Source organism: Corapipo altera, unplaced genomic scaffold (genome assembly GCF_003945725.1).
Source record: "Corapipo altera isolate COAL_440 unplaced genomic scaffold, ASM394572v1 290, whole genome shotgun sequence".
In the NCBI taxonomy this organism is placed as follows: Eukaryota; Metazoa; Chordata; class Aves; order Passeriformes; family Pipridae; genus Corapipo; species Corapipo altera.
This window is the reverse complement of record NW_020885041.1, coordinates 90,686-101,534: the sequence shown is the minus strand read 5'-3', so window position 1 is coordinate 101,534 and position 10,849 is coordinate 90,686. Positions and strand designations below refer to the sequence as shown.

The following is a 10,849-nucleotide window of genomic DNA, read 5'->3' as shown; positions in this document are numbered from 1 at the left end:
CCGGTGCGCTTCCCTCCGCCCTCCGCCAGAGGGCGCGGCGGCTGCGACGCCGCGCGCGGGAAGCGGCCCCCCCTCCCCGCGAGGGGGGAAATGGGCGGGTCCGGAGGCGCGTTGGTGGAAAATTCTCGGGTTTCGATTTTCTTTTTATTTTTTTTTTCTGTGTGTTTTTTTTTGGGGGGGGGGATTTGTTTGTTTCTTTTTTTTTTCCTTTTTTTTTCTTTGTTTGCTTTTGTTTTGCTGTGGTTTTTTTATTTTATTTTTTTTTCATTACAGGACCCAAAATACTTCATTTTCCCCCACACACGCAGAGCCCAAATCATCCACCCTGTGCCTCGCACAGGTAATGAATGCTCCCAACTGCAGGCTGGACGCACCTCAGCTCGGGTTATCAGCACGGAAAGCCCCGAGCACCGAATCCTGCCCTGCACCCCAAAGGGATTCCTGCCAGGAAAACACACTCTGAAAAAAAACTTCGTTTTAGGGGGGAAAGATCCACAAAATTCTGGAGCACTGAGGGGATTGAGGGGATTCTTGTTATTTTGGGTGACTGGGAAGTCACTGAGGGGATTCTTGTTATTTTGGGTGACCGGGAAGTGTCCTGTAACAACATTAAAACATTCTGGTGTGGGTGCAGGATGGAGTTTCCAGCCCTGGGATTCCCAGGATGCTGCCCTGGATCACTGGCCTGGGAGGGACCCCACCAACACCATCACCTGCAATTAGGGCCGGGCAGATCCGGGTGGATAAGTCGGAGCCAGGGAATAATCAGGGTCCACTGAGGAGATTAGACAGGGAGCACAAGCTGCCTGGGAAACAGAGCCCAGCTGGCAGGTTCTGTGGTGTTCCACGGGCAGCAGCTCCGGGACACGGAGGAGTGAAAGAAAAGGAAATTGGAGGAGTAGAAATCGAATAAATCACTTGGAGCAGGATAAACGGGAGGGGGCCGTTCACAAATCACGGAATCCGTCCTGGAACCTCAAATCACGGGGACAGTGTGGGAGCAGATCCCCCTGATCGGGGTTTGGTCCATCTCTGAGAGCAGGGGCAGGACCCAGGGAACGGCTGGAGCTGTGCCAGGGGAGGTTTAGGTTGGATTTTGGGAAAAGGTTCTTCCCCCAGAGGGTGGTTGGGCTCCCCAGGGCAGTGGGCACGGCCCCAAGGCTGCCAGAGCTCCAGGAGGGTTTGGACAGGGTGGGATTGTTGGGGTGTCTGTGCAGGACCAGGACTGGATGATCCTTGAGGGTCCCTTGCAGCTCAGGACATTCCAAAAGTCTGTGATTTAGTGAGACCTCAAAGTTCCAGTGTGGAATTGAGAACCTCTTCCTCCTCCTCCTCACCCCCTTCCCCCACCAGATGCCGTGGCACCGAGCACTTTGTCATCTCCAAAGCCCTTTGCAACCATTAACTGGTTAATCCTCCCACCCCCTGTGGAGCAGGTCAGCATCCCAGGGATATCCCCAGCTCCAAAGCTGCTCCTTAATTTCCAGTGTTCTCCAACACAGCTCCCAAAGCCACGGAGGAGTCGCGGCACGAAACGGTTCTGAGCCCCAATTTCAGACCTGATATCCCTCAGGAGCTGAGGATTCCCGACCCCAGGCTTTGCTGGGGTGGAAATTATCACCAATGCTCCGATTAGAGCATTTTCCAGCAGTTGGTTCTGCCCATCCCACTGAAATGCTGTTGTTGGTGAAGGGCTTGGTGCCACCAGGACACTTCCAGCTTGGGAACACGCTCCCAGCCCTGCTCAAAGTGCAGATGGGGTGCAAGTAATTCCTGCTGGGCGACAGCAATTCCCTGTCATCCGAGGGAGAGATGCAGGAGCGATGCCACTGGAGCCAGAGCACCCTTCCACCAGGTCCCACTCCCACCTTTCGGGAGGTGAAAGCACCAGTTCTGTGTTTACCCCCCAGGGAAGGTCACCAGAGGCAGGGACAGCTCCCCTTGCCTGGCTCCCTGCTCCGCTCCCAACGGCTTCTCCCGCTGGGGGGGGTTTGGAATCACGGCAGGAACGAGTGTTCCTCCTGCTGAAAGCGCTCCAGGGAGCTGATGGACACACTGAGGTGAGAGGGCACGGCAGGAAGCTCCTTTCCTACAGCAGGCCCTCACCCAGCTCCGTGGAATGGGACTGCAGAGGGATTTATCTCTTGTTATAGCTCAAATTATCTGATGTGAGCTGGTGCCAGTAAAAACTGGGATTTCCTGTCCCCAGCCTCCCTCTGCTCCACTGATTTTCCCTTGCTTCGGGTGCAACTGCTGCACTTTATCCCTCATTCCCCGGGAGAAGACAGGGATCCAGCTGGATTCGGGGGCATCTCAGCCGCTCCTCTGGAGCATCCTCTGGAGCAGGAGCATCCCAGCACATGGGATGGGGCAGGAGGAGGATGAGGGCCATGACACGGACACCTGAACAGCGAGCAGAGCCTTTCCCAGCCCTCGGAGCCAACGGGACAGGACGTTTTTGGCACCCGCTGACTTCAGGAGAGGAAACTCCACCTCGGGGCAGCGCCGAGGGCACCGGGAACTTGGCTGGGGGGAGGCCAGGAGTGAATGTTGTAACCACGAGGCAGAGTGTGCAGGAGCAGCAGCAGGAACAGTCAGGAGCCTGGGGCTGGCACGGATTGATGACTCCTGGGTCTGAGCTGGGACCTCCTGCCCGCCAGCCCCGAGGTCTGGGCGCTTCCTCGCAGCTGGGAAGTGCTGCTCCCTCCCCAGTCGTGCTGAAACAAGGAGGCAGTTTCCCTTTTCCTGGTGTTTCACCTCTGTTCCATCCACGCTGGAACGCTCCGGTGCCACGAGAAAGGCAGGGATGAAGTTGATTCCCCCTGGTTCTGATGAGGGCCCTGCACAGCAAAGGCTTTACCTGTTACCTGAGCACAGCCTGCCCGAGGGGTCTGAAGCCACTCCCTGGGACAGGGATGATGTCCTGTCCCCGTCCAACACGGCTCCACCACCTCTTGGCCCCAAGGGTTTTGTCCAGAGGTGCTAAATTTGGTGACCACACCCCTGCTGCCGTCCCCACTGCGAGCCAGGAGCAAATATTCTGAGACAGGGAACAAATACTGAGCTGGCAGCACCATCTCTGCCCCAGCTCTTGCTCCCTGCTCCCAGACAGCCAGGGAGCCTCCGGCACCGCGGCGGAGCCGTTGGGATTACAGGGTGTTCCCACCACGGGGCTCTGCAGATGCTGCCAGGGCCTCCTCGGTGGCTCCATCACAAAAAAGGGCTCAGCGGGGCGGGTGGAAACATCTGGCTTTGATTCTTCTTTAAAGCCACGACTTTCATTTGGCCACCAAACCACTTCCCTTTCATCTCTCCGGAGGAGCGACCCTGTGGCAGAGCCGGCTCTGCCCTTCCCCTGCCCCTCATCCCGCGGGAAGAAGGTCCCAGAAAATCCAGGGGAGAGATTTCAGAGAGGCAGCAGCTCCCAGCTGACACGTTCCTGCCCTCCTCCTCCCCTGGATTTCCTTTTCAGGACCTTCCAAGGCGCACATTTCTCCCTCGGTGCGTCTCCAAGGGGCTCAGATCCAGTTTAGACCCGATTCCCCCTTAATTCCCCGGGATGAGAAGCCAACCTTGAGGAATTGATAGCCCTGGCATGTTGTGCTGAGCGGGCCAGAGCGTTCCCTTGGGCTGGAGGGAGAAGCTGTGCCTGTTTGGAAATTCCTTTAACTGAGGATGCTGAGGGTTCGTGGCTGGGTTTGCAGGCTGGGAAGAGGCCTGGCAGGATCAGAAACACAAGCAGGGGCAGAGGAGTTTCCTCAACGACACTTGGCTGATAATTCTGCTGTCAATAAACGATTAGCCGAGCTAAGAGATGCTGTGTTGAACTCTCAGTGTGTTTCTGTGCAGCAGGAGAGGCCTGAAGCAGGAATGCTGGAGGTTGGAGAGATCAGCTGCCATCACATGATCCCTGTAACCACAGCAAAGTTTTACCCAAAGCCAGGGAGACTCTTGGCTCTGCTTCTGGGCCTGAGCTCAACAGAGACTGTGCCTTGTGTTTTCACAACCTTCCATGGATGCTGAAGTGACTGAGTGGACTCTCTGAGTCCCAGCAGTGTGGGAGAGGTGCCCCAGGAAGCCTCAGGCAGCTCGGAGCCATCGTGGGGGCCGAGCCCAAGACGCCAAGCAAACCCCTGGAGCTGCCAGCCCTGAACAATCCATCTCCCGTGGCAGACTCTGGCTACACCCAAAGCCTTGGCAGTGCTGGGGTGGGAAACTGTGGCAATAAGACCAAATAAACCAGCTCTTCCCATCTGCCTCCTGCCCTCCTGCTGCGGCACCGGGCCCTTCGCGCCGCCCCGGGGAAAAGGATTTACCTTTTTTTTTATTTAATCAAATCGAAATAATCCAGTAAAAAAAAAATGAACAAATAATCCATGCGGGGAGCAGCAGGACAGTAATGGGCTCACATGGAGTCACAGCTGCCTGGGAGGAGCAAGGACCTGCTGTGGGGCTGCCGTGGGGCACGGAATCCTTCTGCAGCTCGGGCGGGTGTTTTGGTAGCTGGGAGTTTTCCCCTCTTGCTGCACCACATTCCAGCCAGGAAACCCACTGGGTCATCCAGCCCTCAGGAGCTGATCTCCAGTGGTACGTGCAGGAGAGCTGAAGTGTCCCTGTGCCACCTTCCCACCGCTCCATCCAGGGCAAGACTTCCTGGCGGGGAGTGAATCACCGGGAGAGAGAGCGGGAGCAGGAAATGCAGCTGCCAGGCTGACTCAGCGCGGCTCCCTCCTGGACCTTGGACAGCTGGAGCTGGGCAGGACGTTAATGTTTAACTCCACTGAAGCCTCCAGCTTAGCAAAAGGCCTGGGAGACACCAGCAGAAGGCAGGGACACCCTGCTTTGCAGGAGCTGTGCTGCAGACGGGCCCTCGGGGCTGAGAGGCAAGTAAGTCAAAAGGCAAAAAAGTCCAAAGGGCCCCTCGACATCTGATAAGCCCCAGGAAAGAGGTGGAATAAAGGGAATGGCATTAATGGGTTCATCTGGCCAGCCCTGCCCTGCCCTGGGCACAGCAGCTCTGGGCAGACCCACACCATCAGCAAAGGAAAGCTGTTTGGGAGATGTTATGGATTATCTCAGCAGTGACCAGCCTTCCTGCTCTTCCCTCCTTCTCCATCTCTCCTTCCTCTTCCCGAGGTATTTAAATCCATACAGGACTCTCTTGGCTGAGGAGGAGCACACAGTGCCCCAGGGGGAGGGCAGGACCCCAGACTTTAATCCCAGCTGGATTCCTGTTCCTCACTTCACCCTTGTAAAACGGGGATGGTGCTTCCTGAATTCCCAACACTGCCAGAGTCACCTTCCAGGGGCTAATTAGGAAGATCCCAAAACACTGGATGAGTGGCTGGGAAACACTCCCTTGTCAGAGGACCAGGAGGAACCCTGGCTTTCCTGCTCCACAGCCAGGATGCCAAGGACAGCCAGGAAAGGGCCCAACAGTTCTGCCTCTGTCCCACAGGGAAGAGAGATCCTTCAGGGAATCCATCCATCCCTTCCCTTTGTGGCCTCTGCAATAACCTGACATGGGCACAGAGGGAAGGGATCCATAACCTTGTTCAGCAGGGGGGATCCAATATCCCTCCCAGTCCCTGAGGGCTGAGGGAGAATGGATCTGTAATCCAAGAAGCAGCAGCTCTGGCTGCCTGGGAACGAAAGAGTCACAGGGAGCACTCACCTGGCTAAAGTTACCTGCAGGCAGAGAGGGAAGAGCTCAGCCTGTCCTCTTGGAATGGCTTGGAAATGGTGTGGCTGTGCTGGAGGGAGCTTGGGATTAGTTCATCATGGAATAACAGCAGCTTTTGCTCTGTAAACCTCCAGCGTGGAGCTCTACCCGTGCCCAGCCCCAAATTGTACAGCACAGGCACCAAGGAGCTGGAAAAAGAGGCAAATGGTGAAGTGCCCATGTTTGCTGACGACACAAAATGGTTCAGGATATCCAAACTGCCTGGAAAGGGCCAGAGAAGGATCTCCTGATGGTGCTGGAAGACACAGTCCTGGAGTCCTGAACTGGATGAGAGCTCAGAAAGGGCTGCAGGGCCTGCTAGAGACACTGGGACAGCAACTGAGCTGTGCCAGGGCAGGTTCAGGGGGGACATCAGGAAGAATTTTTTCATGGAAAGGGCTGTCAGGCCTTGGAAGGGGCTGCCCAGGGAGGTGGTGGAGCTCCCTGTCTGGAGGGAGGGCTCAAAGCTTCTGCTCCTCAGCCCTAAAGTCACCACACCTGACCCAGGTGTGCGGTGCCACCTCAGCAAAGGTGCCAAAGGAGTTTCAGGAAGGTGTTTTCCCGTTGCCGTGGCTCTTTCACAAAAAAAAAAAAAAAGGGAATGTAGGGGCTGACAGAGCATGTTTGGAAATGGAAGTAAAATTCCAGTTTAATCGCTGATTAAACAAACCAGTAGTGCTGTTGGGAGGGGTCACGTGGAGTTCACTGCTTGGGTGGAGACCTCAAAACCCAAAAAAAAAACCACCATGAGGGTGTCCGAGCATTGCCCAGGGGTTTCTCCAGCTGCTGCCTCACCCTTGTCTGCTGGTGCTGGGCCTGGGCTGTGGGGAGCTGGAGAGCCACAACACTGGGAGTCAGAGTGTGCAGCACCGAGAGCCAGACCCAGACGAAACACTGGAAAGGTAGGAGTGAAAACAGAAAATGTTTCTTTGGATTCTCCCCTCTGGTATGAACCTACCAGCCTGGTTCCATCCCGCAGCTCCAGGGCTGACTCCAGGAAAGATGCCGTCCCTGGAAAGCACCAGGCACCACCAACACATTAAGAATCACCCCCGAGGTTATTTCCCCAGAACAGGCTGTTTATATCTCACTGACTCATCACCTTTTACACAATTTGCAAAACCTCTCACCAAAGCACCAGAAAACCAGAGCAGTGCTGAGCTCAGAGCCCTCAGCTGCACCTCAGGAATGAGATCAGAGCTCAGAGCCCTCAGCTGCAACTGGGGAGTGAGATCACAGCGTTGTCACTGCCAGTTCTCTGAAGCCACCGGCTCCTGGTGCTGGGGCAGCCAAAAAAGGCAACGGGAGGACACTGAAATGAGGCCAAAACCCCAAATCCTCAGAGCACTGGAGTGCAGTTGTGGTCTCAACTGCTCAGTCTGGACCGTGGTGCCACAGAAGACCACGGGGGCAACGTCAAGTTAGAACAGGAGCACACGAATTCACACCCACATGGTTATCAGTGGCCTCTAAAAGGGCTCAGACTCACCCTTGACATCTCTGGGATGCTCAGGAGGGGAAAATGGGCAGCAGCAGGAGTGAATGTGGCTTGTTCAGCTGGAGAAGAAACCGAGGGGACACTTGCCAGGATCTGCAGCTCTTGCTGAGTGGCAGCTCTGTGTGAGCAGGGACAGGAATCCAGCTGGAAGTGTCCTGGTCGCCCAACCCAGACAAACAGGTGAGATCCTGTACAAGTCCCACGTTCAGTAGCAGCACATCCGAGTTTATCTGACACGCTCCAGGGCCAGTGTCACACCTGCACCACCCAGAGCTGCCTCCAGCCCACCAGGATCCCATCCCTGTGCCGTTGTTGGAGCCTTGGATTCTGTCACTCACAGTGTATGGATTCCTGGACTCCAGGCTTTTTCCTGCAATGACTGGATTTCACATGTCAGTGCTGAGACTGCCATAAAAGTAACACCAGCATATTAATTTAATTAGTCACTTCCTGTCTTAATGGCCAGAAGATCCTGAGCTGCTCCACAGGCACAGGACAAAGGGACACATATATATATATGTCCCAATAATTTGGGACAGCCCAAAGCGAGCTGTGGGGACAATGTCCACGTCCAACAGGTGCAGTGGGGCTGGATAACCAGGCACACACAATTATTTTAACTCAGGAATTTTGTACTTCACACATTAGGAAAAACAACAAGGAAAGAGAAAGAAACAGACACCTAAAGCTGTTCCTGACAGAACTGCTCAGATAAACTCCCGGAGGAGCCGCAGGGCCGGCGGGGAGCACAGGAACACAGGGATGTTCCATATCTCAGGAATGCCAAGCTGTCCCTTCTGGCTGCTGAACCTCCTTTATCTCGTTTTCAAACAACCCCCTTTTTTTTCTTGTTTCCCGAACAAAGCGAGGCCGTGGGAGGTTCTGAACCCAGAGTGGGCGCAGCTTCCCTCAGACGGCCCTTCCCTCAGGCCTCGGAAAGGGCTTTTGGGGGGGTCTGACAAGCACCAACCCTGAGACCCCTCATCCCGCCTTCACCTTGCCAGGCTTGGGGAAGCACCTGTGGCCCCCCAGCCCACCTTTGTGTGTGTGTGTGGGAGGGCTTCGGCCGGGGGACCCTCAGCCCTGGGGAGGCACCTATGGGATCTGCGTCCAGTTCTGGGCTCCTCAGGACAGGAGGAACATGGAGCGGGTGCACTGGAGGCTGGGAGGGCGATGAAGGGACTGGAGCATCTCCGTGACGAGGAACCCTCAGACCCTCCCCTTCCCGCTCCCCTCACGGCCCCTCAGAGCCGCCGAGGGCGGGAAACGGGCGGGGGGCGGACCCCTGCGAGGGGGCGTGGTTAGGGGCGGGGCGGGGCGTGGCCACATGGAAAGGGGGCGTGGCCAGAGGCGCTGCCCGGCGCTGAGGCGGCTGAGGGGGGACAGTCGCCGGTTCGGCCGCGACAGGTGCGTTGGGACCCCCCCGTATACCTGGGAAAGGTGAGTTGGGACCCCCTGATATAGCTGGGAAAGGTGCGCTGGGACCCCCCCGTATAGCTGGGAAAGGTGCTCTGGGAACCCCCCCGGTTCGGCTGGGACAGGTGCGTTGGGACTCTCAGTTCGGCTGGGACAGGTGCGATGGGAACCCCCCGGTTCGGCTGGGACAGGTGTGTCGGGATTCCCCCGTATAACCGGGACAGGTGTGTTGGGAACCCCCCCCGGTTCAGCCGGGACAGGTGTGTTGGGATTCCCCCCCCGTTCAGCCGGGACAGGTGTGTTGGGATTCCCCCCCCCGTTCAGCCGGGACAGGTACGTGCAGCGGGGGTGGATGGGGGGGCAGGACCGCCGGGACCCCCCTCCCGACAGCGGGACAGGGGCGGGGGGTCCGCCCGGAGCTGCTCCCGATCCCGCGGGAGGGTCCGAGCTGGACCCGAATCCCCCTCCGGGCATCCCTGGGGGGCACCGGGGCTCGGCGGCAGAGCCCCCTCCTGCCACCCCGCCGGGTACCACCGGGAAAAGGGGGTCTGGGGGCTCGTCCAGGGGGGCAGGGAGGGCTCAGGGTCGTGCCCCCCCCTCTGGCTGCCGGCGGGTTCGTGCCCGTGGTGGTGCCCGCGGGGTGTCCCTTTCCTGGAATGAGTCACCCGCTTCCACCTCGGGCGAGTGTTAACAAGGAGTTTTTGCGTCCGGGATCTTTCCAAATGCAGAGGGATTTTTATTCTGCTGTCAGACTCCTAGGGGAGGTTATGGGGGCTGGATTTGGTGGCTAAATCACAGTCCTTCCTTCCCCTAACATCTGGCACACCTCTGGCATCCCCCTCCCCTCCTCCATCTCCTCTGCTCGGTGCCACCTCCCACGTGTCCCGTTGCAGAACAGCCCTGTTAAAATTTTAATGCGTGTTTTCCTGAGGGAATAAATCACTCGGAAGGAGCAGCAAAGGAAAGCCCGGAGATGCTTGAACACAACAAAAACGTAAAATGAATGAGAAAGCCCCAAGAATGTGGAATGGCTTAAAAAAAAATGCGGGAGCACGAGTTTCGAGGCATCTCAGGGCTCTGTTCCGTGTCATTTCTGGCGACTGAGATTCCAGACGTGCTGCTTCTCTTTCCATTTGGAGGTCCCAGCAGCAGGTGCTGCCTTTTACAAAGAGATTTTTTTGCCAAAACAGGCCTGATTTGGCTCAGTGTGCCCGTGGCTGTGATGGAGGAAACGGCAGGGAAACACAAAAAGCCCAACGGGGAGGAGGTGCAGCCCCAAACTGGGATGGCTGGAGCTGCTCTGGGAATGCTCAGGCATCCAAAGCAGGGTTATTTTCTGAACAATTGCCCCTGGGTTTTGTTTCCCAGAACTGTCCTTCCGTGTGTCAATGGGCACCTGTTCCCTGTGCCAAGGGAGCTCCCCTGAATGCCCCGCTCCTGTTTCCCGGGCACAGCTGACTGTGTTTGTGAAAGGCCATTTAAACTGCAGCAGGGGCCTCAGGTGAGCTCCCTTTGGCTCGAGATTAGTCATAAAACACAGTTCAAACTGTGGCATGGCACGGCTCATTCAGTGCTGGTTTTTTGGTGTGGACAGAATCCTTTTGGTAAGATTTTTTTTTTTTCTGTCTGTAACCTCTGTGTGTGTGAGACTGGGGGCTGCATCCTGCAGTCACAAACACTGGGTTCATTTGTGCAGGCAATATGATTTTTAAAGAGTGGAGGGGATGGAAATGAGACCCTTGTCTTTGTAGGTGGTGCTTTTGTGCAGCTGTCAAAGGCCAGACAAGTGCAGAGCACCCTCCTCTCAGTGCAGCCTGGACAGAGGTTCACAGGGGAGTGGAGGGGGGGGAGTTGGTGATGCAAAATGTGCTCAAAAAAAAAGCAGGAATTTCAGAAAGTAACTGCAGTGTGAGGTTCTCTTGCTGACTGGAAGGGGCTCTGGGTGCCTCTCAGGTTGATAAGTGGTTTCAGGGTGTTTCAACATCCCCACAAAACCAGCGCCGCTTGTTTGCCTCCAGAGTTCCACCTGCACGTCTGAGAGCTCCATCAAAATCCCTCTCTGCATAAAATGTGTCCTGGCACGTCTCCCCAGGACATCAGGGGGCTTATGGAATGGGAGAGAAAGGCCTGTTCTCCCTCACTGCATCCCCAGGACAGAGGCAGGAGCAGCCCTGGAGAGGCTCCTCCACTCCCAGGGCTCCCATTCCAGCCCT

General features: G+C 56.5%; 1 protein-coding gene across 4 annotated transcripts in view; it reads left to right on the top strand.

The window, feature by feature from the left end:
• Positions 1 to 8,555: 8,555 nt before the first annotated feature.
• Positions 8,556 to 10,849, top strand: part of LIMA1 (LIM domain and actin binding 1) — a 23,675-nt gene continuing 21,381 nt past the window's right edge. For 2 of the 4 annotated variants that reach the window (XM_027668471.1, XM_027668469.1), the window contains exon 1: positions 8,556 to 8,660. The gene's annotated coding sequence lies outside the window, so the exon portion shown is untranslated. Of the gene's footprint in view, positions 8,661 to 8,704; positions 8,727 to 10,849 lie in introns of those variants that run through there. The other 2 variants (XM_027668470.1, XM_027668472.1) reach the window with 2 other exon arrangements.